This window comes from Canis aureus, chromosome 13, assembly GCF_053574225.1.
Source record: "Canis aureus isolate CA01 chromosome 13, VMU_Caureus_v.1.0, whole genome shotgun sequence".
NCBI classification, from domain to species: domain Eukaryota; kingdom Metazoa; phylum Chordata; class Mammalia; order Carnivora; family Canidae; genus Canis; species Canis aureus.
The window spans coordinates 70,744,267-70,768,606 of NC_135623.1; the positions used below are offsets into that span (position 1 = coordinate 70,744,267).

The 24,340-nt window shown below is 40.4% G+C and overlaps 2 long non-coding RNA genes across 3 annotated transcripts; one reads left to right on the forward strand and one right to left on the reverse strand.

The window, feature by feature from the left end:
* Positions 1 to 5,966: 5,966 nt before the first annotated feature.
* On the reverse strand, positions 5,967 to 19,739 carry LOC144282678 (uncharacterized). 2 transcript variants are annotated; one of them, XR_013351181.1, is made up of 3 exons: positions 18,801 to 19,079; positions 17,839 to 18,334; positions 5,967 to 6,428 (listed from the first exon to the last, which is right to left on the reverse strand). It is a non-coding gene; the product is annotated as an uncharacterized LOC144282678 (long non-coding RNA). The 2 variants fall into 2 exon arrangements; XR_013351180.1 differs by lacking the exon at positions 5,967 to 6,428 and having other exon boundaries at positions 17,559 to 18,334; positions 18,801 to 19,739.
* LOC144282680 (uncharacterized) lies at positions 19,117 to 20,709 on the forward strand. Its single transcript, XR_013351182.1, has 2 exons — positions 19,117 to 20,134; positions 20,240 to 20,709. It is a non-coding gene; the product is annotated as an uncharacterized LOC144282680 (long non-coding RNA).
* Positions 20,710 to 24,340: the final 3,631 nt, after the last annotated feature.

The following is a 24,340-nucleotide window of genomic DNA, read 5'->3' on the forward strand; positions in this document are numbered from 1 at the left end:
TTTTGTGTTTCCTTCTCCCAACAGACGTTTTTTCTAGCCTACCTCCTTATTAAAATTGCAGTCACCCTTCAAGGTGATTATGTCTTTGGAAACCAGATACGCAGTCACACGTCACCCTTGCACCATGTCAGAAATCTAACCCGATTACTCCAGCTTATGCAGGTCAAGCTCGTAGCTCTTGGTCCCCATTTGGTCATTAAACCATCTACAGCTCTAAGAACTGCTGACCTCTCCACACGCAGCTCTGCTGTCCTGTAGGGGAAGGGCCTTTTACAGTGACGTATTTATGAAAAGTCTACAGTGGTTTATACAGCTTCTTACAAATTGTTTGCCTCAAGAGGTGGGTTTTTGTTTTTTTTTCAAAATAACTAGACCTACCTGTTTATACATATGAACATCTCTTGTATTTTCTTAGCTTCCCCTCCCTTTTTTTTTTTTTTTTTTAATTCTCTTTACTTTCTCTAACTTGATTTCTGGTTATTATAAGCCTCACATCCCATAAAGTTGGTGGAACATTTGAACCCTAGACATTGTGATTTACCCCAGATTTCTGGATTGTTCTAGTCTTTGGCAAGGCTAATGTTTGGAGTGGGAATGACAGCTTCTGGTTATTGGGTCATTTATTTTGAAATTCACGCTTGTTACTGGGAATCAGTCGTCCCCTTCAGCGTAGCTGTCCAAATCCGGGGGCTCTCTGTCAGGGTGGGGTGTGTGAGTTTGCGAGGCTTTCCAGATTCTTAAACGGGGAGGCTTCCCACTCCTCCAGGGGCTTTGCAGTGGGACCTTCTTCTGGGGTTAGACCCGTGGGCCTCTGTCCTCATGATGCAGCCTATGTCCTAAAGTCCTGGGAGTTTCTTTACCGTTTTAGGGAAATCATTTTTCTTTGATGATTCCGGCCTAGCTACTTTGTCTGTGCTCTCTTTAATTTTCTTCCAGTTTTAGGAATTACGTCTTTGGAAACAAAGGCCTGGGAGATGATCAAACTACTTCTAATTTTTGCTCTGCTACAGTCCTTTTCCCTCTGCCTCCTCCCTACCCGGCTGGCAATAAAAACCGGGTTGACTCTTTGAACCGGTACAAAGGAAGAAAAAGCACGGCAATAATTTAAGAAGTAGATTACTAGTTTAAAATCTCTTCCTGCCACATATTTTAAAGGTGATGGTAGATGAAAATAGTTCTGATAAAAGCTGATGGCTCCCGGAATAGAGCAGTGGCAGTCAGGATAGAGGGATTAAAAACAGACTCAACATACATTTCAGAGGCAAAGGCAACAGGACTCCTGCCTGATGGCAGTGGGGCTGAGGCGGGGGCCGGACCCCAGTGTCACCCCCAGGTTTCCTCTGGACTCTCGCTCCGTGGATAGTGGCCAGTTTGGCCAATTGTGCATCCGTGTGTGAATCCACTTCAGCATTCCCTATCTGCTTAGGAATGTACAGTATTTTGAGTTCTTCAAGTCAGTGACATCCTACTGGTTCCCTCGCGTACTCAGGAGCTAAGTAAAACCTTTGATATGCATTCCTTTTATGAGTCATGACTTTTCCTTTTAAGAGTATTTTTAAAGGATTAATCACAACTTATGATATTATTTAATATCTAGTCTGAATTCTTGTTGGAATAATAGAATAATTGCAATTTGTAATGAATGAATTAATAATATATTGAGGGTGGCAAAATCTTGGTGGTTTTATTGTCTGTTCATTTCACAGAGGAGGAAAAGTGACGTTACCAACCCTGTAACCAGTTCCCGAGAGAAACCAGCTCAAACCCCTGGCTCAGAGCTTTGTTCATTCTACCCTTTAAGTGAGTGTATTTTCTTCCCCCTTCTTATCTTTGTGAATGTGGGCAATCCATGAAACCGGAGACCAGTTGCTTCGGGAGAATAAATCTAAGCTCTAATCACTTTCTGTGTGTCTTCAGAAACAAATAAACAAATATGTACTTGGAAAGCATAGGAGAAATTTAACTTTGAGGCTGAGGGAAAAAAATGATTAAATACTACATTTACATTGTACGTAACACTCACTGTTAACATGGCTAACTCAACTGACTGGGAAGCTTATGTCCCTCCTCCTACATCTCTCCTTCTGGATTCTATTAATGTGGGCTTTTTTGGTTGTTTTGAGCAAAAAATATTCTATTTATTAAAGCTACAAATGCTGAAACTTTTATATTCAATTTATGATTTTATTCTATTTGTTAGTCAAATTCTATATATGATTTTTAAAGTTTTTGGGTAATAGCCTCTTTTACAAAGCAAGTTAAGTATCTTAAGACACCTTAAGGGATCCCTGGGTGGCGCAGCGGTTTGGCGCCTGCCTTTGGCCCAGGGCGCGATCCTGGAGACCTGGGATTGAATCCCACATCGGGCTCCCGGTGCATGGAGCCTGCTTCTCCCTCTGTGTCTCTGCCTCTCTCTCTCTCTCTGTGTGTGTGACTATCATAAATAAATAAAATATTTTTTAAAAAAGACACCTTAAACTTCAATTATAAATTTAATATTTGTATTTCCCTTTTAGATATTCCTGGTGTCAGGCTTAATGAACAAAATCTCTCTGAAGTCCGGGATAATTTAAAGTCTAATAAGTTAAATTTGCAAATAGTGACTCTTAAGTTGCCTTAAATATTCAGATAATACATAAACTAAAAATCACTCATTTAAATTACATATTTGTATCCTTTAAAAGAGAATTACAAAATGACTATATTAACAGGCCAAATTCTCTAAAATAGTAGAAGTACACAAAATACAAAATATGTGGAGATTCCTGAACCACAATTATTATTATTATTATTATTATTAATACTATTGGTTTATTTTATTTTTTTAAGATTTTATTTATTTATTCATGAGAGAGAGAGAGACAGGCCGAGGGAGAAGCAGGCTCCATGCAGGGAGCCCAGTGTGGGACTTGATCCCGGGACTCCAGGATCATGCCCTGGGCTGAAGGCAGTGCTAAACCACTGAGCCACCCGGGCTGCCCTATTGGTTTATTTTAAATGTAATTCTCTAAAATGTTTTTACACTTAATTTTAAATCTTCCTGAGTTAAAATACGTTTACCCACTACAGAAACATTTAGCAAACCCTAAAGCATTTTAGGGATACCTTCTCACATGTATAATGACTGATACTGGCTGAGGTGATGACTGGCTTCATGTTTCAACACCAGTTATTAGAAGGACTTCATAGTGCCAGGTGTTAGGTCTCCCAGGCCACGTAATCCGCGTCTCGGCTCTGCCCGTGGACTCTGCATCGCCTGTAGGTAGCTTGACTGGAGCTGGCCTGTCTTCACGCTCACCGCAGCTCTAAACTCTTTAGACCTGACAGGGCTTCCTTCATATGCTTCTCGGCAACCTGGTGCCTTCGGGTGACTATCTTATTACAGATTTTGAAGTTGTAAGCAATAAATGAGCTTATTTGAAGGATATGCTCAACTGAAAATTGAAGGAACATCTAAACCTCAGGCTTCAGGAGCCAGAGATCCTCCTGAACAGCAGAAATGAAACAACTATATCCCATGTGTCCCACTCTATCACTTAATCCTTAAAGTAAGAACAAATAATCTGTCTGGAAGGAAAATAAGGCCACATGAATAATAAGGTGAACTCAACTGCCTTTGGCTGAAGAGCACAATATGTGTCCTCCTTGAGGCGGAGACGATGTGACAAGTCACCAGTGGTGACATGAGTGACTGCTTCTTCACCGTGTCACCAACCGTTGGACGGGAGCAACTGAGAACTCAGGAAAGCAGTTATAATCATCTTGGTAGCCACTGTCACTGAATCAGCATCACCTGCTTTTGATGGTAAGCACCACACATTTAACTTTTTTAAATCAACGTGACCTCATAAGAATATTCTCCGTTGAAAATATGACTCTACCGGTATCTGCATAAAATACCATTTTCCTATAGTAACTCCAAGGAAAGACTATGATCCGCAACAAATTTGTTTTGACTATTACTTGCAATATTATTTTCTATTTATTCCACTTGACATTGGGTATACACTTGCTATTATTTAAGTGACATTGGTGTACCTATAAAGCATCCTAAGACATTAACTACTAATTCTTGCCTTTAGATGTGGCAAGAGTTCACTAAACTCAATTAGAGATCCTTGTATTACTTCTTCTCCTTGATACTAATAAAAATATATATACTGAGCTATAGTTTAAAGCCCAGTGTCATCCTATTTTAAATTATTGACACTTGTATATATTATTGCAAAGCTGTTTCTGGGTATGCAGTCATGCCACCTTAGGTTATACTGTTGGCAATTAAATAAGGGCAAGCTTGGCAATTAGAAGATAACGCTGGCAGCCAAGGCAATGTTGAAAACACTTAGGTCATTTCTGATGTATGTAGAATTTTGACGCACTATTAAATAAAGCTATCACAGCAACACGGTAAAGCTGCAACAGCTTCAAGGAGGCTAAAGAGAACTTCAGGGACTTTACTCTTAATAATGCAAAATATCACATGATAAAGGTCCCAGGAAGGCCACAGTTTCACATGCAAAATGGAGCAGAAGGTTGTGGAATTAACTAGCAATGTGCAGACCAGAGAATTTGGGCTTCTGTGGTTTTGGTAGGGAGGGTCGTTTCGGTTTAAATTGTCTGAATTGGCCTAATTGTGTGTTCATGCTAGTTATACATTGGCTGGCCACGGAGATTTTGGACTCTTTCTCACATGTGGTATTGTCCCTGGGAGGAGGATGCCCAGACCAGGACTCCAGGCCTCAGCACCTGTGCCTCCAGAAATGGCAGCTGATTAGTCCCTTTGCATGGAATGTGACCAGAAATGGTCTGTGTCCCTTCCATGCTGAGCCTTTTAAGATGTGGATGAGGCTTCTCTAACGCCCCTTTTCATCCTTTCCTAGGCCAGAAGGAGCCTGGCTTCTGACAAACCATGAAGGAGATCTCCTCTCCCCAACTAGAAACACCTGCATTAAAATATCATGTGAGCAAGCAAAGAACTTCTTTTGTGTTAAATCATTATAGTTTTGATTTTTTTGTTATCAAAGCTAGTATTATTTTGACTAATATAGTATCTTCATCAGGATACTTGTGTGATTCTCTCCTTTAATCTGTCCTGTCTATCCATTCATTCAACAAATATTTATTGAGTCCCTATTATGTGCCAGGCAGTATAGGCAGGATCTTCTGTTGTTATAGTGCAAGGAGTGAATTTATTAGAACAGAGTGGGAGAAGAAAAAGGAGAAGGCAGGTATTTAAAAGAAGTCAGTTGGGGGCACCTGCGTGGCTCAGCCGTTGAGTGCCTGCTTTGGCTCAGGGCAGGACCCCAGGGTCCTGGGATCGAGTCCACGTCGGGCTCCCCCCAGGGAGCCTGCTTCTCCCTCTGCCTGTGTCTCTGCCTCTCCCTCTGCCTCTCTCTCTCTCTCTCTCTCTCTCTCTGTCTCATAAATAAATGGAATCTTTTTAAAAAAATAAATAAGTTGGTTGAAAATGAAGGAAAGGAGAAGCACAGGCTGTTATGAGAGCACGTAGGCAGGAAACTTAAGTTAGAAAAGTAGTGAAAGGGAATAAAGGGGAAAGGACAAAAAAATGAGTGGGAAATATCAGAAAGGGAGGCAGAACATGAAAGACTCCTAACTCTGGGAAACGAACTAGGGGTGGTGGAAGGGGAGGTGGGCAGGGGGTGGGGGTGACGGGGTGACAGGCACTGAGGTGGGCACTTGACAGGATGAGCACTGGGTGTTATTCTATATTTTGGCAAATTGAACACCAATAAAAAAATAAATTTATTTAAAAAAAAAAGAAATGTGAGTAGGAATGAGCCAGACAAAGGCTGGGAAATAACGGATGGAGGTTGATGTGGGAAGCCGAGAGGGTGTTCTAAGCAAAGACAACACCGTGTGCGAGAGCCGTGAGAGTAAGGAAACGTGCGGCATATAACAACCAAAGGAAGATAATGGCTCATATGTTATTGTTTGTATAGTATTTTTTAATAGACAAATTAAAGCACGAACATTGTCAAAGGGCTTTGACGTGATGGCTTGTTCTTCTCAAACGGTGGTCTCAGAGCTGTCTGAAGTGGAAGCTAATGAGAGTAGTAGTATGGCCTGATTAGCTGTATCTTTCTTTCGTAAGCTGTCCTGCGGTGGTGTCAGACTAGGGACAAGCCAGCTAATGATGGACAGACTTTTAGCAGCGGTCCTTCACTGGTTTGGCGACGATACATTTCTGATTGCCCAGAAGTATCTGTTTTGAATATTTTGTCCTATTATTTTTTCATAGAAATGTACCTTTAATTCAGAACCAGAATTGGTGGGGTCATGTTGATTCCCCTTTGCTATTTTTCCTCTTCCTCCTGTTTCTCTTCCTTCCTTCCTCACTTCAGTTCTTATATTTCTTTGGGTAAAGTTTACTATAGGCAAATAACATATTGAATTGCTGTGTTGTGTATCTATAGGAAGTCACAAAGAACAAAACAACAGTTAGCAATGAACCATGGAAGCCCCTGTATCACCTAGTGGCTCATATCTAGGAGCCTGGGATAATTGTGTACTAGAAATCCTGATCATATCAAACATACTTCTTGGGTGGCCCAAGTGGCTCAGCGGTTTAGCACCGCCTTCAGCCCAGAGCGTGGTCCTGAAGACCCGGGATCGAGTCCCGCATCAGGCTCCCTGCATGGAGCCTGCTTCTCCCTCTGCCTGTGTCCCTGTGCCTCTCTCTCTCTCTGTGTCCCTCATTAACAAATAAATAAAATCTTTTTTTTAAAAAAAACCAGCATACTTCTTGAGATCTCTCCTGCTATCTCCTCCCCAGTCATTTTTTTCCTCACGTATAAAACAGGCACAGATACCAAGGGGGAAGCACATCAGTTTGGCAGCCATCTGTACGGAATCATACTATGGTCTTAAAACCTCTAAAAGCACAAAACAGCTGAAAGATTGGTCCCTTAAAAGACAGTCAAGATGAATTTTATTAAACCTGGTTTAGGTTTTGTTAATTGAGAGAAACCAATTGAGTAACTATCAGCCCAAGAGAGTTACTCACTAGAGAGGTCTCCCCATCTCCCCTTGTCCTTCGTCTATGAAAAACCCAATACTGAGTACAGCTACCAATGGTTACATTCCTATTATGTTACAGGTTCTGTTAAATTTATTTTCTCCAAAAGCACAGGTGGTTTAGACAGCACTGTATTGATGCAGGCCTGGTCAGGAATAGGTTGAGCGTCAGTGATGAGATGAGGATATCTGTTGCTTTAATTACCACTTTCAGACCATGTGATTACTTTAGGTTGGACAACAAATGATTTGTTTGGTTGTTATTATTTCAGTTTTATACATGAGGAAATTAAAACCCAGAGAGTGTAGATGGCTTTCCCCAAAGTCATACATCCAATGAGTGACAGAGTCCAGAAAGTTCCTAAGCACTTGCTCTTTCCTCCAACACTGCTGCTCCCTAAGCTGCCATTTACCAAGGCCCCGAGTCCCTGTCCATCTGCTGAGTGCTCCCTGATTGAACTCCTCCTCACGGGACACCGCGAGAGCTAATATGAACTGAGGTAGCTGGTCACGTGCCAGCTATGGAGTTACCTCGCTCCCCAGCAGTCCCCTTTGCTGCACTCCAGGACCACAACAATCATGACTTTTTAAGTGAATAACTCTTTTTTCAATTTGGCTACTTTAGGGTGTTCTTGCTGAGATTTGGCAACGCAGCTTTTGCTGGAGCTTCTTGGTTCTCAAACCCATGGTGGGATTGATTGGGTTTTGGCTGTAGATTCCCTGCTTATGGGCTGGGCCACCAGCGTCACCCCATAACTTGGAGACAAAACCCCCAATTCTGGCTTTCTAGCCCCAGGACATTGCCTCATCTGGCCTCCTTCTCACCATCCCCAACCCTGCAGTTCCACTGGCTCCCTTCTCTGCATTAGCATCAGCAACCTGGCAAAGTAGAGGGAGAATGAGCTTGGAGTCAAGGTGCTTCATCTTTCCGGGGTTCCACTTGTTACTTATAAAAAGAGAATAATAATAATCACTACATCACCCGATCACTTGGAGGGTTAAAGAGGTAATAATTTAAAAGGGGTCCAGCACACAGCAAGCACTCAATAAATATTATTAGAATCACATAAAAAACATACCTTTTCAAAGTGCTTAGAACATAATAAGCTTTATACAAAGGCGAGTTATTAATCAAAATTTGGGGCTAAAAGGGATCTTTGAGGTTACTTAGTTGAATTCTATTTTTTTATTCTGGGAAATATTATTTAAATCTAACTACACCTTGTATTTCCCTGTTTTATTTAGTAATGTAGTAAGAAAATGTCTATAGTGCTGAATAGTGTACATTTTATAGGAAAAAATTCCTACCAATTTGTGAACTTCCATTTACAATAAGTCTACTAGGAATCATCCACCTTATTGGAAACTACCTGCTTCACAGTCATCTTTATTAAAATCACATGGAATTTCATGCTGTCATGTTGTTTTACTTTAAACACAACATCTCATGAAGTCTTCTTTTACTTAGACTAGTGAGATTGGGAGAACCAATCAGTATTAGTAGAAATTCTGACTAAAGAATCAGAAAAGCAGATTTTTTGGCAATGATGCTATCAAGATGGCAACATATGTTGTCCCTGACTTCTGTCCCTCTCAAAAAGAGACCAGCTAACAACTATCTATTGACAAGACACCGTTGTGAAAATCTCAGAACAGAACATGGGGTGAGGCTGGAGCCCCCTCTGGACCACAAAGACCAAAAACGGCATCAGGAGGGTAAGAGGAATGGTGCACTCCGACTACATTGTCCCTCCCCCAGGCTGGCACATCTACACACGGGGAGGGCCTCCTGGGGCCCGTGGTCTCTCTGGTGGGAAAAAGAGAGCCCAAGGTGGACATCCATCTCCCCTAGCGTTGTGGCTGGCTTCCCTGGAGGCCCACTCAGGTCTTGCTTCTTGGGAATCATGGGGAATCAGGCTAGACCAGCAGAGATTGGGTTGGTTACAGAGGAGGGGGACGAAGGCCATGTGTGCTAAGCCAAGCCAGCGTCATGTTCAGGGATGAAAGCTGCAAGCCTTTCATCTAAATTCCCCGGGCAACACGAGTATACCTCCCTCGCCATTCCTACTCGGTACAGCACAGAAGGTCCTAGTGAGGCCAGTAAGCTAAGGAAAATAAATAAAAGACATCAGAGTCAGAAAAGAAGTCACATTGTCTCTATGTAAAGGTAGCAAACAGAGAGGTGGCCGGTGGAGGGTTAGGGCGACCCGAGCCCGCCCTGTCCCTTGGGCCTAGCTAGACAAACATCAAGTCATTCTGGACCCTCCAGAAACCCATTGAAGCCTTAGAGGATGTAGCTGCATGTCTACAGACCAGAAAAACTACCCGTGTGAGGTGGGAACTGCAGGGAGAGGGTTCCTGGGGGGAAGGAGTGGTGGACGCTGTGGGGGGGGGGGGGCGGTGACCAAAGGGGGAGCAGCCAGGGAGGAGGAGGAGAGGACAAAAACTAGTGAAAACTAGTGAAAGCTCTCAAACAGGATTGCACAAGAAGAATGTGCTCAGAACCACTGCCCGGGGATCCCCGGCTTGGTGGGAAGGGGAGGCTGGCCTGCCAGGTGCAGTGGGACAGTGCAGGCCCCCCTCGCCTCTCTCCTGTGCACCTGCGGAGCCGCAGGGCCAGCAGCTGCTGTGCACGCGCCCCCCATCCGCCCCCAACCGCTGCCACCAGCTGGCCCAGCCCCGACCTGGGGACCCTGGGGTCAGTGCACGTCTGACCTGTGCTGCCTTGGAGCACAGCCGCACCTGGGAGGTAAGAGCTGCAGGCCTGCACTTGGGCGGGGGGTTCAGACAGAGTGGGGGGCACGGGGTCAGGGACCCCCTCCTGCAGGCAGAGAACCGGGAGGTCCTTTTCCGTCCACACGCACGCGAGTCTGACCCCTCAGGGAGCTCAACGACGATGTGCAGCTGGAGGGGTGGCTGCTGCACCAGGCTCGGCGTATGTCCCCCAGGGCGATTCCCCTCCGGAGTCCAGACAGCAGGCCCCACCCAGGAGGCCCTCACCCAGCAGGCCTCCTGGTCCCAGAGGGCTGCCCAGCCTCAGCTCTAGGGGAAGCAACTGCTTCCCTAACACCCCACTTACAGCAATGGACAGATAATCTAAGCAGATCAACATGGAAACAAGGGCTTAGAATGACACAGTGGACTAGAGGGACTTAACAGATTTATTCAGAACATTTCATTCTAAAGCAGCAGGGTACACATTCTTTTCAAGTGCACATGGAACATTTTCCAGAATAGATTGCATACTGGGTCACAAATCAGGTCTCAACAAGTACAAAAAGATCAAGATCGTATCATGCATATCATGCATACATCACTATGAAACTTGAAGTCAATCACAAGAAAAAATTTAGAAATACCTCAAATACATGGAGGTTAATGAACATCCTACTAAAGAATGAGTAGGTTAACCAGGAAGTTAGAGAAGAAATAAAGAAATGCACAAAAGCAAATGAAAATGAAAACATGATAGTCTAAAACTTTCCAGATTCAGCAAAGGCAGTCCTAAGAGGGAAGTATATTGCAGTATAGGCCTATCTCAAGAAGCAAGAAAATCTCAAATACACAACCAAACTTTACACCTAAAGGATCTGGAAAAAGAATAGCAAATAAAGCCTAAATCCAGCAGAAGGGAAATAATACAGATTAGAGCAGAAATCAATGATACAGAAATAATAATAATTTAAAAAAACCTGTAGAACAGATCAACGAAACAAGGAGCTGGCTCTTTGAAATAATTAACAAAATTGATAAATTCTTAGCAAAACATCAAAAAGAAGAAAGGACCCAAATAAATAAAATCATGAATGCAAGAGGAGAGATCACAACCAACACCAAAGAAATATAAGCAATTTTTTTTTAATTTTTATTTATTCATGATAGTCACAGAGAGAGAGAGAGAGAGAGAGAGGCAGAGACACAGGCAGAGGGAGAAACAGGCTCCATGCACCGGGAGCCCGACGTGGGATTCGATCCCGGGTCTCCAGGATCGCGCCCTGGGCCAAAGGCAGGCGCCAAACCGCTGCGCCACCCAGGGATCCCAGAAATATAAGCAATTATAAGAGAATTTTATGAGTAATTATATGCCAACAAATTAGGCAGTCTGGAAGAAATGGATAAATTCCTAGAAACATATAAACTAAAAAAAATAAACTAAAAAAAAAACTAAAAAAAAAAAAAAACTAAAAAAAAAAAAAAAAAAAAAAAGAAACATATAAACTACCAAAACTGAAACAGGAAGAAATAGAAAATCTGAACAGACCCATAACTAACAAAGAAATTGAATCAGTAATCAAAAATTTCCCAACAAACAAGATTCCAGGGCTGGATGACTTCCCTGGGGAATTCTACCAAACATTTAAGGAAAAAATATTCCAAAAAATAGAAACGGAAGGAAATCTTTTGAACTCATTCTGCAAGGACACCATTACCTTGATGCTAAAAAGAGAAAGACTCCACTAAAAAAGAGAATTAGAGATCAATATCCCGGATGATCTTGGACACAAAAATTTTCAACAAGATACTAGTTAATTGGATCCAACAGCACATTAAAAGGATTATTCGCCACAGAAAAGTGGGATTTATTCCTGGGCTTCAGGGGCGGTTCAAATATCCACAAATCAATCAGTGTGATACACCACATTAATTTTTAAAAAGTATAAGAATCATATGATCCTTTCAAAGGATGCAGAAAAAGCATTTTACAAAATATAGCACCCTTTCTTGATAAAAGCACTCAACAAAATAGGGATAGATGAACATACCTGAACATCATAAAGGCCATAAATGAAAGACCCATAGTTAATATCATCCCCTATGGTCAGGAACAAGACAAGAATGTCCACTCTCACCATTATGATTTAATATAGTACTGGAAATCTTAGCCCTCAGCAACAAAGAGAAGTAGAAGGCATCCAAATTGTCAAGGAAGAAGTCAAACTTTCACTATTTACAGAATATGGGATAGTTGGGTAGAGGGAATTAAGGAGGGCGCTTTTTGTGATGAGCACCTGGGTGTTGATGAATCACTGAATTTTACTCCAGAAATCAATATTACACTGTAGATTAACTAAGTAAAATTTAAATTAAAAAGCAAATGAGTAATAAATAAATAAAAATGACACGATTTTATGTATATAAAGTTCTGAGGACTCCATCAAAAAATGGTTAGATCCAATTAATTAATTTGGTAGCTGCATAATACAAAAATTGACATACAAGAATTAGTAGTATTTCTATATACTTACAACAAATTATCTGAAAGAGAAATAAAGAAATACTATATACTATATATAGTATCTATATTTATATACCGCAAACTATAAGACATTGAAAAAGAATTTGAAAAAGGCACAAATAAATGGAACATTATTATGTGTTCATAGACTGGAAGAATTAATATTATTAAAATGTCCATACTAGGGCTGCCTGGGTGGCTCAGTGGTTTAGCGCCGCCTTCAGCCCAGGACGTGATCCCAGAGATCTGGGATGTAGCCTCACGTCGGGCTCCCTGCGTGGAACCTGCTTCTCCCTCTGCCTGTGTCTCTGCCTCTCTCTCTCTCTCTCTCTCTCTGCATAATTGAATAAAATCTTAAAAAATAAAATGTCCATACTGTATCTAAAGCCATCTATAGATTCAATGCAGTCTCTATTAAGATTCCAGGGAATTTTTTACAGAAACAGAAATAATTATCCTAAAATTTGTTTGGAACCACAGAAGACCCCCAAATCTAAAATAATATTGAGAAAAGAGGACAAAGTTGGAAGCATTACACTTGTTGATTTCATACTATTTCACAAATCTTATTGCAATCAAAGCAGTATGGTATTAGCATAAAAGTAGACACATAGACCAATGGAACAGAACTGAGATCCTGGTAAAAAATTGATGCATATGTAGCCAGTTAATATTTGACAAAGGAGCCAAGAATACTCAAGGAGGAAAGACAAGTCTTTTCCTTAAATGGTGCTGGGAAAGTTGGATAGTCACACACACACACACACACACACACACACACACACACACACACAAAATAAAAAAATAAAAGAAAGAAAGAAAAAAGAAACTAGACCCCTATCTTACTCCACTCTTAGAAATCGACTCTAAATAAATTAAAAACTTAAATGTAAGACATGAAACCATAAAACTTCTAGAAGAAAACATGGGGGAAAATCTCCTTAACAGTGGTCTTGGTGATTTGTTTTAGATATGGCACCTGGAGCCCAAGCAACAAAATAAAATATGAACATTTCGACTATATTAAACTGAGAAGCTCTGCACACCTCAGAAGTGATCAACAAAATGAAAAGGCTACCCCAAAAATGGGAGAAAACATTTGCAAATCATGTATCTGATAAGGGGTTAATATTCAAAATATATAAAGCATTCACACAACTCAGTAGCAATAAAGAAAGTAATCCAATTAATAAGAGGGCAAATGACATGAAGAAACTTATCCAGAGCAGGTATTCAAGTGTCCAACAGGACATGAAAGGGGCTCAACATCAGTAATGATCAGAGAAATGCAAATCAAAATCTCAATGGCTATCTTCCTCCCCCGTCAGGATGCTATCGGCAAAAAGAGAAGAGATAACAAATGCTGAGGAGCATGCGGAGAAAAGGGGTCTTTTGTGCACTGTTGGTGGGAATGTAAATTAGTAGAATTACCATGGAAAACAATATAAAACTTCCTCAAAAAATTAAAAATAGAACTACTCTATGGTTCACCAATTTCACTTCTGGAAATGAAGTTGTTGTGTCAAAGATAGCTGTAAGCTCATACAATTGCGGCATTTACAATATCCAAGATATGGAAACAACCTATGTGATGATGAATCAATGAAAAAATGTAGTATATATACATACATACATACACAATGGATACACTGAATATTAGTGGATATATTAAATATATAGGTGAATATTATTCAGCTATAAAAAAGAAGGAAATCCGGGTGTTTGTAACAACATAGATGGATTTTGAGGGCATTATGCTAGGTGAAATAAGCAAGACAGAGAAAGACAAAAATATGATCTCACTTATATGTGATATCTAAAAATCTTGAACTCTAAAAAAATAAAAAAAATAAAAAATAAAAATAAAAATCTTGAACTCCTAGAAATAGAGAACAGATTGGTGGTTTCCAGAAATGGTGGGGTAGAGGGTAGGAGATCTGAATGGAGTTAAAAGGTATAAATTAGGGATCCCTGGGTGGCGCAGCGGTTTGGCGCCTGCCTTTGGCCCAGGGCGCGATCCTGGAGACCCGGGATCGAATCCCACGTCAGGCTCCCGGTGCATGGAGCCTGCTTCTCCCTCTGCCTCTCTCTCTCTCTCTCTCTCTCTGTGTGACTATCATAAATAAATAAATAAAAAATATTTAAAAAAAAAAATAAAAATAAAAGGTATAAATTAAAATTAAAAAAAGGTATAAACTTCCAGTTATAAATAAGGTAAATAAGTTCTGAGGTGATGCACAGCATGGCGATTATAGTTAATAATACTGTAGAGTATATGTGAAAGTTGATAAGAGAGGAGAAATTTAAAAATCTCATCATAAGAAAAATAATAATAACTATGAAAGGTGATGGATGCTAACTAAACTTATTGTGATCATTTGGGGAGTATATATCTCAAATCATTATATTGTATACCTTCAACTTAAATAGTACATGTCAGTTATATTTCAATAAAACTTGAAAAACTGTAAAAAAGAAAAACAGATTTTTAAACTTTTAGGTGTATATAATTTACTTAAGCAAAATATTTGTGGCTAAATAGCCTCAGTATTTTCCTTATCTGAATTATCAAGTATTCTGAATTTAAGAAACCAGTTAATGAAGTTTTATTATATATTTTCAAATTTCTTTTTGCTGTGACTACCCCAAGGCAAGCATAACAAGAGATTTAAAAATCAAGAGTTTGATTTAATGAATGTCATCTTGGATGAACATAATTCTTATAGCCTTAAGGGCCAACCAGTCTGGTTTTTAATGCGGTAACTAGAAAAAAAACATCTCACAGATGAAGATCTTCCTTAAAAAAAATCTCATTTCTGCTTTAAAAAATGCTTTTTGCCAATTGTCTTCTCTGCTTAAATGTTATGTGTGTGGCATAAACAGAATGTTTGTATCCCTCCCAAACGCGGGTGCTAAGCCCTAATGTCCAGGGTGATGGGATTAGCTCATGGGGATTGACAACCTATGGAAGAGCCCCCGGAGCCCTCCTTCCTTCTGCCCTGGAGGGACACGGAGAAGAGCCAGCTCCGCACCAGGCAGCAGTCCTCACCCGGAGGCAAATCCGCTGTCACCTTGACCTAGGACTTCCCAGCCTCCAGACCTGTGAGAAAGGAATTTCTGTTGTTAATAAGCCATTAGTCTGTGGTATTCTGATACAGCAGCTTGACAAAGACACTGTGTCACAATAAAATACTTTTCATGAAGGGAAAATCTATCCTTAGGCTTTGAAAGACCGTACAAATGAACAATGGCCCGACCACGTACGACAACAGAACTTTGATCCACAATCTTTGCGTCAACCAATCCAAAATGGTCAGGATTTGGTCAATTACTGACAACTTCTCTATTTTTTATCTCTGCTTCCAATTCAGACCAAGTTAAAAAAAGCCAGTAAGCTCCCCAAACCAACCACTTAAGATGCCTTCCCTCCGGTTAGCCTCTCTTCAGTTTCCCCATCTGGACACCTTTCAAATGTATCGTACTTAGTGTTATTTGTCACAAGAAGGAGAATAAGAGAGCAGAACAAGGCATAAGCTCATAAGCCTATAGTTCCAGCTAGCCTTGGGAGGGTAAAATCTGAAGTTCTTCCTGGTCTGGTGTCCATTTGGGCAGATTTTGGTGTTGGTCACCAATGAAACTTGAGAAGTTTCTCTTTTTGTCATGACTTTTGTCCGGAAAACTTGGCTTCGATTCTGAGAGAGCATTCTCTCTAGTTTTCCACCTGCTAGCAGAGGGTGGGGAAAACACACATTTTGGGGTCTGCATTCAAAGGTAGATAGTCACAGTAGGTTAGAGGCCCAAGACCCAAAGAGCATAAGTGTTGCTTTTGGTCTACAGTTGCCGCTCTGATGGGATCCTCTAGGTCTACATTCTCTGCTCTTCCAGGGAGAAATCTTGCTCCTTATACGCCGTCTCCTAATCTTCATTACTCAGGCTACTCTACCTCTAAATGGCATTACTTCACCAAGGATGATCTGAGCCTTCAATGACCCCTCTGGGGAGCATTTGACTTAAACAAAATTGTTCATTGAAAGGCACCACATAAACGAATGGAAATAAGATTTCTCAGGGCTAATGGATATAGCGCTTTTTATTTTTATGCAGAAGCTTCTAAACCAAATTATCTCTTACACAAAATATTTAATAAATTGTCCCAGAGGTAAATCATGGAAGTGTTACCCTAAAATCCACAAATTAAACAGAGCTTTGAATCCTCTGAGGACTCGGTTTACATTCCCTCTCACATGTTCACTTATAAGGCACAAGGGCAATCTCTAAATCCTTGCTGAAGACTGATAAAGGCTCCACATGTTTCATCCTCATTGTGAACATCCTTTCTTTCCCCAAATGTAAACTTAAGAGCAAAAAACTAGATTCTGGGGATGCCTGGATGGCTCAATCCAGTTAAGCATCTGTCTTTGGCTCCAGTCATGATCCCAAGATCCTGGGATTGAGCCCCAGGTCAGGATCCCTGCTCCTCGAGAAGTCTGCTTCTCCCTCTCCTCCTTGCTCATGCTTTCTCCCACGATCTCTGTCACTATCCTCTCTCTCTCTCAAATAAATAAAATCTTAAAAATAGAAAACCTGGATTCTGATGTTGTAGAAAAAAATACTGTAGAGCAACATTGTTAACCAAAATATGTTGAAAAGGCAAGTTATAAGGATTCATATTTAAACAAAATACATTACATTTACTACCAAAAGTAAGTATTTGTTTGATGTTAAATATTTCTTGAATAAATTCCAAACTCCATTATCAGAAATGGCAAGTGTTCTGACAGTGTATTTAAATTTAATTATGGGGTACTTGGGTGGCTCAGTGGTTGAGTGTGTGCCTTTGGCTCAAGGCATGATCTTGGGGTCCTGTGATCGAGTCCCACATCGGGCTCCCTGCAGGGATCCTGCTTCTCCCTCTGCTTGTGTCTCTGCCTCTCTCTGTGTCTCTCATGAATAAATAAATAAAATCTTTTAAAAAATAAATTTAATTACAATTTTATTTTATTCTATTATAGTAAGCAGACTTAACTTGAGATCTACCCTCTCAAATATTTCTTAAAAAAATAAAAATAAAAATAATAAAAAGATTTATCTATTTGAGAGAGAGAGAGTATGTGATTGCATATATGTGTGTGTGGCGGGGCTGGTCAGAAAGAGAAGGAAAAAATTTCGAGCAGACTCCCCTCTGAGCATCAAGTCCCATTCGGGGCTTGATCTCAAAACCCTCAGGTGAAATCAAGAGTCAGTCACTGAGCCGATTGATCCACCTAGACACCAATCTCTTAACAAGTTTTTTAAGTTCACAATACCATATTTTTAATCAAATTCTAATTCAAAAATTGTTTTGCCAAAATATTCTTTGGCGAAAGCTAGTGAGCAATTTGACAAACTTAAGCAACAATAAATTAAACTCATTTTTAAAATAAGCCCTCCCTCTTCTCCTCTGGTTGCCTACCTATACAGGGCATGCCATATCTAAGAAGAAAAGAAGGCTCTGTCCTGATAAAGACAATGCAGACTTAGCCTAGATCCCTCACAAAATGACATTCGGGAGGATTTTTAGGCTTAACTGGATATTGCAGAGAGCGGGTGCCAAGCTTTTCTGATTTATGACACCTTGTTAGGAATTGATGAAGTCCTTAGTAAGAGACTCTTTCTTCAGAGATCTCATACCTAAGCAGATCTTCTGGAACCTAAGGAATGCTCTTCAATAACCTCCTTCCTCTGGGATCTGTATTTAGTTTTGTGGGGCTGCCACAGCAAAGTACCGCAAATGGGTGGCTTGGAACACTGGAAACTTATTATCTTACTCTTAAAGCCTAGAAATCTGATATCAAGGTGTTGGCAGGATCATAGTCCCTCTGAAACCTATAGAAGAAAGTCCTTTTCTTGCATCTTCCTAGATTCTGGTGTTTGCCAGCAATCCCTGGCATTCCTTGGCTTGTCGATGAATTCCTCCAATCTCTGCCTCTGTCGTCACGTGGTGGTCTTCTTATCGGTTGTATTGGATTGGTAACTGGAAGGCCCATACATTTAGGAATTTCATCTCTGATACAAGACTTCCTTCTGCAGTAAACACACATGACAAAATATTACAAGGGACTCAAATACTATACTCACCAATAGATTGAGGCTATCTTCCTACAGCTTCTTCCCAAAAAGCCCCTTTATGATTTTCAACCAGAATTTGCCTATTGGAAGATATATCAGAAAAAATTGCTCTTGAACCTCGTTAGACACGGGTACCTTGTTAGGTATTATTAACAAGAGTAACAGTGAAGTAGAAGCAAGTCAAACCTTGGGTTTCACATTTCACAACTAAAGCAGCAATCAGCTGATGGCAAGAAGAAGGAGAAGGAAGGAGAAGAAGAAGATGGAGGAGGAGAAGAAGGAGGAGGAGGGGAGGAGGAGAAAAGAAGTGAAGCAATCCAAATTTCACATAATTAAAAGGTTACACCAACAAGAAACCTCAATCTGAGGACTTTCAGAGATCCCCTAAAAAACAGTTGATCTTCAGAAGTAGACCACTGACCCAAGGCCTTTGGGATAAGCTGATGAACTCAGATGGTTGATACATTGACCCAAGTTGTTGGACAGGAGCACCTGAATAATTCCTGTTTTGCTTTCCATTGCTTCCTTATAATCATTCTTGTTTTCTATAGATCCCTCGTTGTCACCCATTCAAAATGGTCCCTTTTCTCTTTTTTCCTTTATGACAATTGTTAGATCGAAACACAGCCATCCTAAAAGTAGTCACTGCTTCCCATCTTATTGACTGCTGGACATTCCATTTATCATTCTATCCCCATGACTACTGATACATTCTGTTTTCATCAAATGGGATCATAGGGAATTAGAACCAATGACATTTCCACTTACACCTTAAACATGGGCAAATGACCTTAAACAAATTTACCTGTTACCTTGCTATGTGCTTCTCTCCAAGAAAAAAAAAAAATTTATTGCAATCTACTGATAAAAACCACAGTTATTCTACAGTTGAACTCAACAACATTCATAGGGTGGTGCACCAAGTACTTGTCACCATAAGAGACTAAATCGAGATCCAAATATGTAACACAACTAACGTAAGGCCTTGGATCTGACCTTCTGTCAAGAACCTTTCCTTTTTCCCCCAGCTCCCCATGTGCCCCTGCTGGATACTATTTTCTCTGCGTACAGGATGCCTGGTCGCATTTGCCTCAGCTAGCCCCACACACGCTGTAAGACTAGCACTCTGAGACTTGTCGGTGTATAGGGCCCTCATTCTATAAATCATCAAGGCTCGAAATTCTGATTCGGATACAAGCTCCAAAGCCATGCCACCCTTAATTATTCAGGCATTCTACTTGGGGGAATTACTGACTCATAGCTTATGCGAACAATCAAATCAGTGTTCCCATCTACGGGAATCATAAAGATGGAAAAGCCTGTGAGAAACTTATCATTAACTTTGGCAGAAGTTACTGATGCTAACATCTCTGCTTTAGGTGGAGCACAGATCAGTCTCAAATCACCGGTGCAAGTACTGAAGGACACCATTGCTCTGGATTTCTTGTGGGCTAGTCATGGTGGCATCTGTGCCGTTGCTAATTCTCACTCTACTTGTATCAGTGATAGGACACAGCAGAGCAGGTTAGACATCACCATGATGAAAAAGCTACTTGTCTCTGTAAGGTTGGTCCTCATGGTCCAAGCATTCGTTCTTGGCCTAGGTTGGACAACTGGAATTCCTGTTTCCATGTATTTTGTAGGAACTCTTATTTGTTCCCGTTTCTGTCACAATGGTCATTACGTTGCTCCATTGCATTCTGCCAGAACATCCAATCTCTCATCAGATGATTGCCCTGATGATGCAATGAAAAGGTCAAGACAACCTTGCTGGACGGTTGAATATGACGGTGACTTAACAATTCATGAGCAGTGAAGATTGGCTCTCTAGCCTCCCATTAATTGGTTAACCTCTTACAGGTAAGGCACCGACCAAAAAGGGAGAAGAGAGCCTTAGACGTACAGAGAGTGGCCAGGCCATACCTTATATGACGATGGGACTCTGGCCACAATCTGCAGCAAACAGTCTGGAAGCCAAACCACAACTTCTGTAACAACCATTTCGGGAAGTCAACGTACAACTCCTCCAGTGAGCAGGCTTCTTGCTTCCTTATTTTTCGCTTCTGCTTCCAGCTCAGGGCAGATCTAATATTTGGACAGCTAGATAGGCTCCCCACCAAAATTGGGTCTGATGCCCAGCTTTTAGGTTTCCCTCTCTAGCTTCCCAATGCCAGCAACCTCTAATCAGATAATACCTGAAGCCTTCCACGTTGTTTTTTATTGTCAAACTTTGTCACTTCTCTGTTCACCTGTGAGTTTCTGCTAAATGCAAGAGATGGCTGACTTCCATAACATAGTAAACTCTGAATAAATAGCCTTGTTTGTTCTGATCTCAGCAGTCTTCGCTTATTTTTACAGTTTTCACTCTATGGCAGCTTTGTTTTAGAACATCTACAACAATAGGCATAAGGGTAGTAAGATTATAAAGTCAGTCTCAGACATGCAAGGCAACTGTGAGGATAGCAGGGAAGGTACTTTTGTTAAAATGAAGGAAAAGTGGTTTCTGAAAAATTGCCTGGAAATCTGGAAAATATAAAAGGGAAGAAAATAAGTGATTTGTTTGACTTTGTAAAATGACGTGATGGGCTGAATGGAATCCTTATTTTTTACAATAAGAAAAGAAAGGGAAAAAATATCCAGTGCTTTGTATTTGAGAGCAATCTCTTTATCCAGGTTCTAAAAGCACTTTGCAAAAGTCATCTGGTGCTAAGTATTATAAATCCTTTTTCAAAAATGAGAAGTTCAAGCACTGTTGATTTTTCCAAGAGAGTAGAATAAAGATTTCGTACTTTTCTATTAAATATTCTAATAATTATTCAAGTAACATATTATTCCATAAAGTAGTCTGAGTGGCAGATTTTTACATATTATGTATTCTGTGTAAACTCCTAACAATTAAAAAAAATAAACAGTTTTTTACTTTTAAATTTAATTTATTTCTCCCTACTACGTTCAGCTAGCTGGCACTGAAATTACATATTTAAATAGAGTGATTTCATGGCTTGAAGTAATCCTCACACTTCACATGTACTCTGTCGACAGCACTATCATCTTGAATTTGCTCGCCTTGCCTTGATTCTATAAATAAGGGAAAAAACCGCATTGCTTTAATCTCCATTTTTCTGCTTTAGTTTGGAAGAGTGCTTTATTATTATAAATGTGGCCTGTAAATCTAAATCTTTGAAGCAAGGTTTATTGCTTTCAATTCCATCCGAATGGTATGGAAAAAATGATTTAGGTATATAAAATGCAAGTTTCTATAATTTTTAAATCACAATTTACTACTAATATAGTGATTCTTAGTTCTGTAGAGGGCCTCCAATGTTATCTGAAAATTTCCAAAAGGTTAATATTAAAAGCAACAGCAGGTGTATGACAAGAGTGGTTTCTTTTGGCAGAGAAATGGGTATTGAAATAAAATACCATCAAGGCTTTGTAGTTGCAGTGGGGTTGGCAAAGAACCTACTGAATTTTGAAAGTGCTCTTCCCTTTGCAGCCTTGGTTTCCTCGCTGCCAAAGTTACAATAGGAAACGGGGCTTTGGAGATTGCTACTGATTTGCTGAATATTATACACCAGTTCAATCTGATTTTCTTTCTTTTTTTTTTTGGCCTCTGGTTTCCTGTCTGTTATATTTGTTGCTGCTATCTTCCTTACGGAGATGATGTAAGAATTAATTACCCAAGTGACTGTACTGTCAAGGCTAAGTGCATCACCTTGGTCATGATTTCTTTCCTGTAATCTCTGTGTACTCCTATATTCTTCATAAGGATTTCATTTCCCTTTATGCTTTACCTTCTCTCAATAATTGCAGGGTTACCCTCCCACTTTTATTAGTCATACTTTTCTTTCTTTTTTTTTTTTTTTTTACTCATACTTATCAAGGGTAGCATATGACATGTAGGTATATGAGACCCTTTTCCCTTTATAGGTCTTTGAATGTGAAGTGTAAGACATGATCTCCTGCTTTTTGATAATTCCTCACAACAGCAAGAAACTATCTAATCCTCTAGCCCTAATACAACAGAACTGTTTTTATCCATATATTTTATCTATGTACGTAAAAAATACTTGTGGACCATTTATCATATGTCATATGCATGTCATTGTGTGACATATGGTAAGTAGGACATATATATAGTCATACATATGTCCAAGATGGCAGCTGGGATCCCCTTTCCTTTACATTTAAGGAGAATTGCCCAAATATCGTACATCACAGAGAAGCCCATCACCCTTGGCAAGATTTCATTGTTGTTGTTTTATCTTCCATGGGCTTACATCCTCATGGTCTCTTCACTCCAGTTTCCTGGTGATCTCAATGACTTCATTTTCCTTGTGTGTCACCTTCCACTGCTGTTCTGTTTTCTATGCCCTGAACATATCCAGATGTGGGGTTCAGCACCCTTTCCTTGATTTCTTTTAAAACACAGGCGTTCGTGCATTAGTGTACTTTATTTAGGATTTGGGGTCATATGGTGACAAAGAGGAAGTGATTAAATGTGAATATTACCGTACTCTCTTCTTAGAATCTCTTCGGTTACCTTCATTACTGGCAGCTGGCCAATTTCGCTCCACTAGCCCCTGTGTGTGTTGGGCCTTTGCTCTCTCAATAGTCTCCTTGCATTTCGCCACTGATCTCCTTCCAATCTCCCCAATTCCTGCCCATTTTAAATGCAAAGTGATTTTATTCTCTCTTAGTTTCACTGGACCATTCCAAATCACCCTCTGGAGGTCACAGCCATGGTGGACCGTGAATCTCTTTCGTTAACTAAAAGATGCTCTAGAGAAACGTAGCTACTCCCTCAGGGACAGAAGTGTCTGCAATTGGTTTTTGTTTTAAAAAGCAGTGTAGTTTTCAATTCCCTTGCATATGTGAACAATATACTCTATTGTGATGGGATTTGCTCTAGAGGTCTGGACAGAGGGTAGTGAAATTTTTCAGTGCATATCCCTTAGAAAGGCAAAACAGCTTCACAGAGATGGGATTTGAAATAGTTTTAAAGCCCACAAGTGAATTTACAAGTCAGAAAATTGGTGAAAAGGACAAGAGAATCATTTATCCTGGGTTGTTCTATAAATATTGGTATAATTTGGGGAATCTATTACCTGTAATTAGTGTTAGAAATAATTTTTCACTCCATTTATTTATTTACTTATTTTTAAATATTTATTTACTTATTTGAGAGAGAGGGAGGGCACAAGCAGGGAGGGGTGGTGGGTGGGAGAGGGAGAGAGAATCTCAAGCAGCCTCAGCACAGTGCGGAGCCGGATGCAGGGCTTGATCCCAGGATGGTGAGATCATGACCTGAGCCGGAATCCAGAGCTGGTCAGTTAAGTGGCTGAGCCACCCAGGCACCCCCGCCCCTCATATTTAAAAATATGTTGTTATCCTTTCTCAACCTGCTATCATGTGACCTCTTCAAATCCTCACTCTCATTGACTCTGATATTTGTTATTTCAACCTTCTGCTCGCCTTGGGACTCTTCCCTGTCTTGACCTGCCTTCCGGCTCAATGCTCTGCTATTTCAGCTGTGTTCTCCTTACAGGTTTGACTATGTCACCGTCTTCCCCAGTTAATGTTACGCAACTTGTCAGTTCTGAATTCTGGATAATCCCATGTTTTTCCTTTTGCTCCTGCTCCTTTGTTGCTATCTCCAGAGAAAATTATCAAATGAGAACTGAAACTAGAACAATTTCCTGTTCCTATGCAAAACAGTAACTGAGTATACGTTCCTGTCTCTGTGGTAAATGACTCTGAGAACAAGCACAGAATAGCTTAGCTCCTTGTCCCAGGAAATATTTGCTTCTGAGAAAGAAGACTAACAGGTTGACCATAAAAATTTGCTTCAAGATCCTTGCTGCACTGAGTAGTTGTTCCCAAGCTATTATATCATGACTCTGTATAATCCCAACCTTCCTAAAAATCACCCAGCCAGGTTCTAAATCCTATAAATATCCT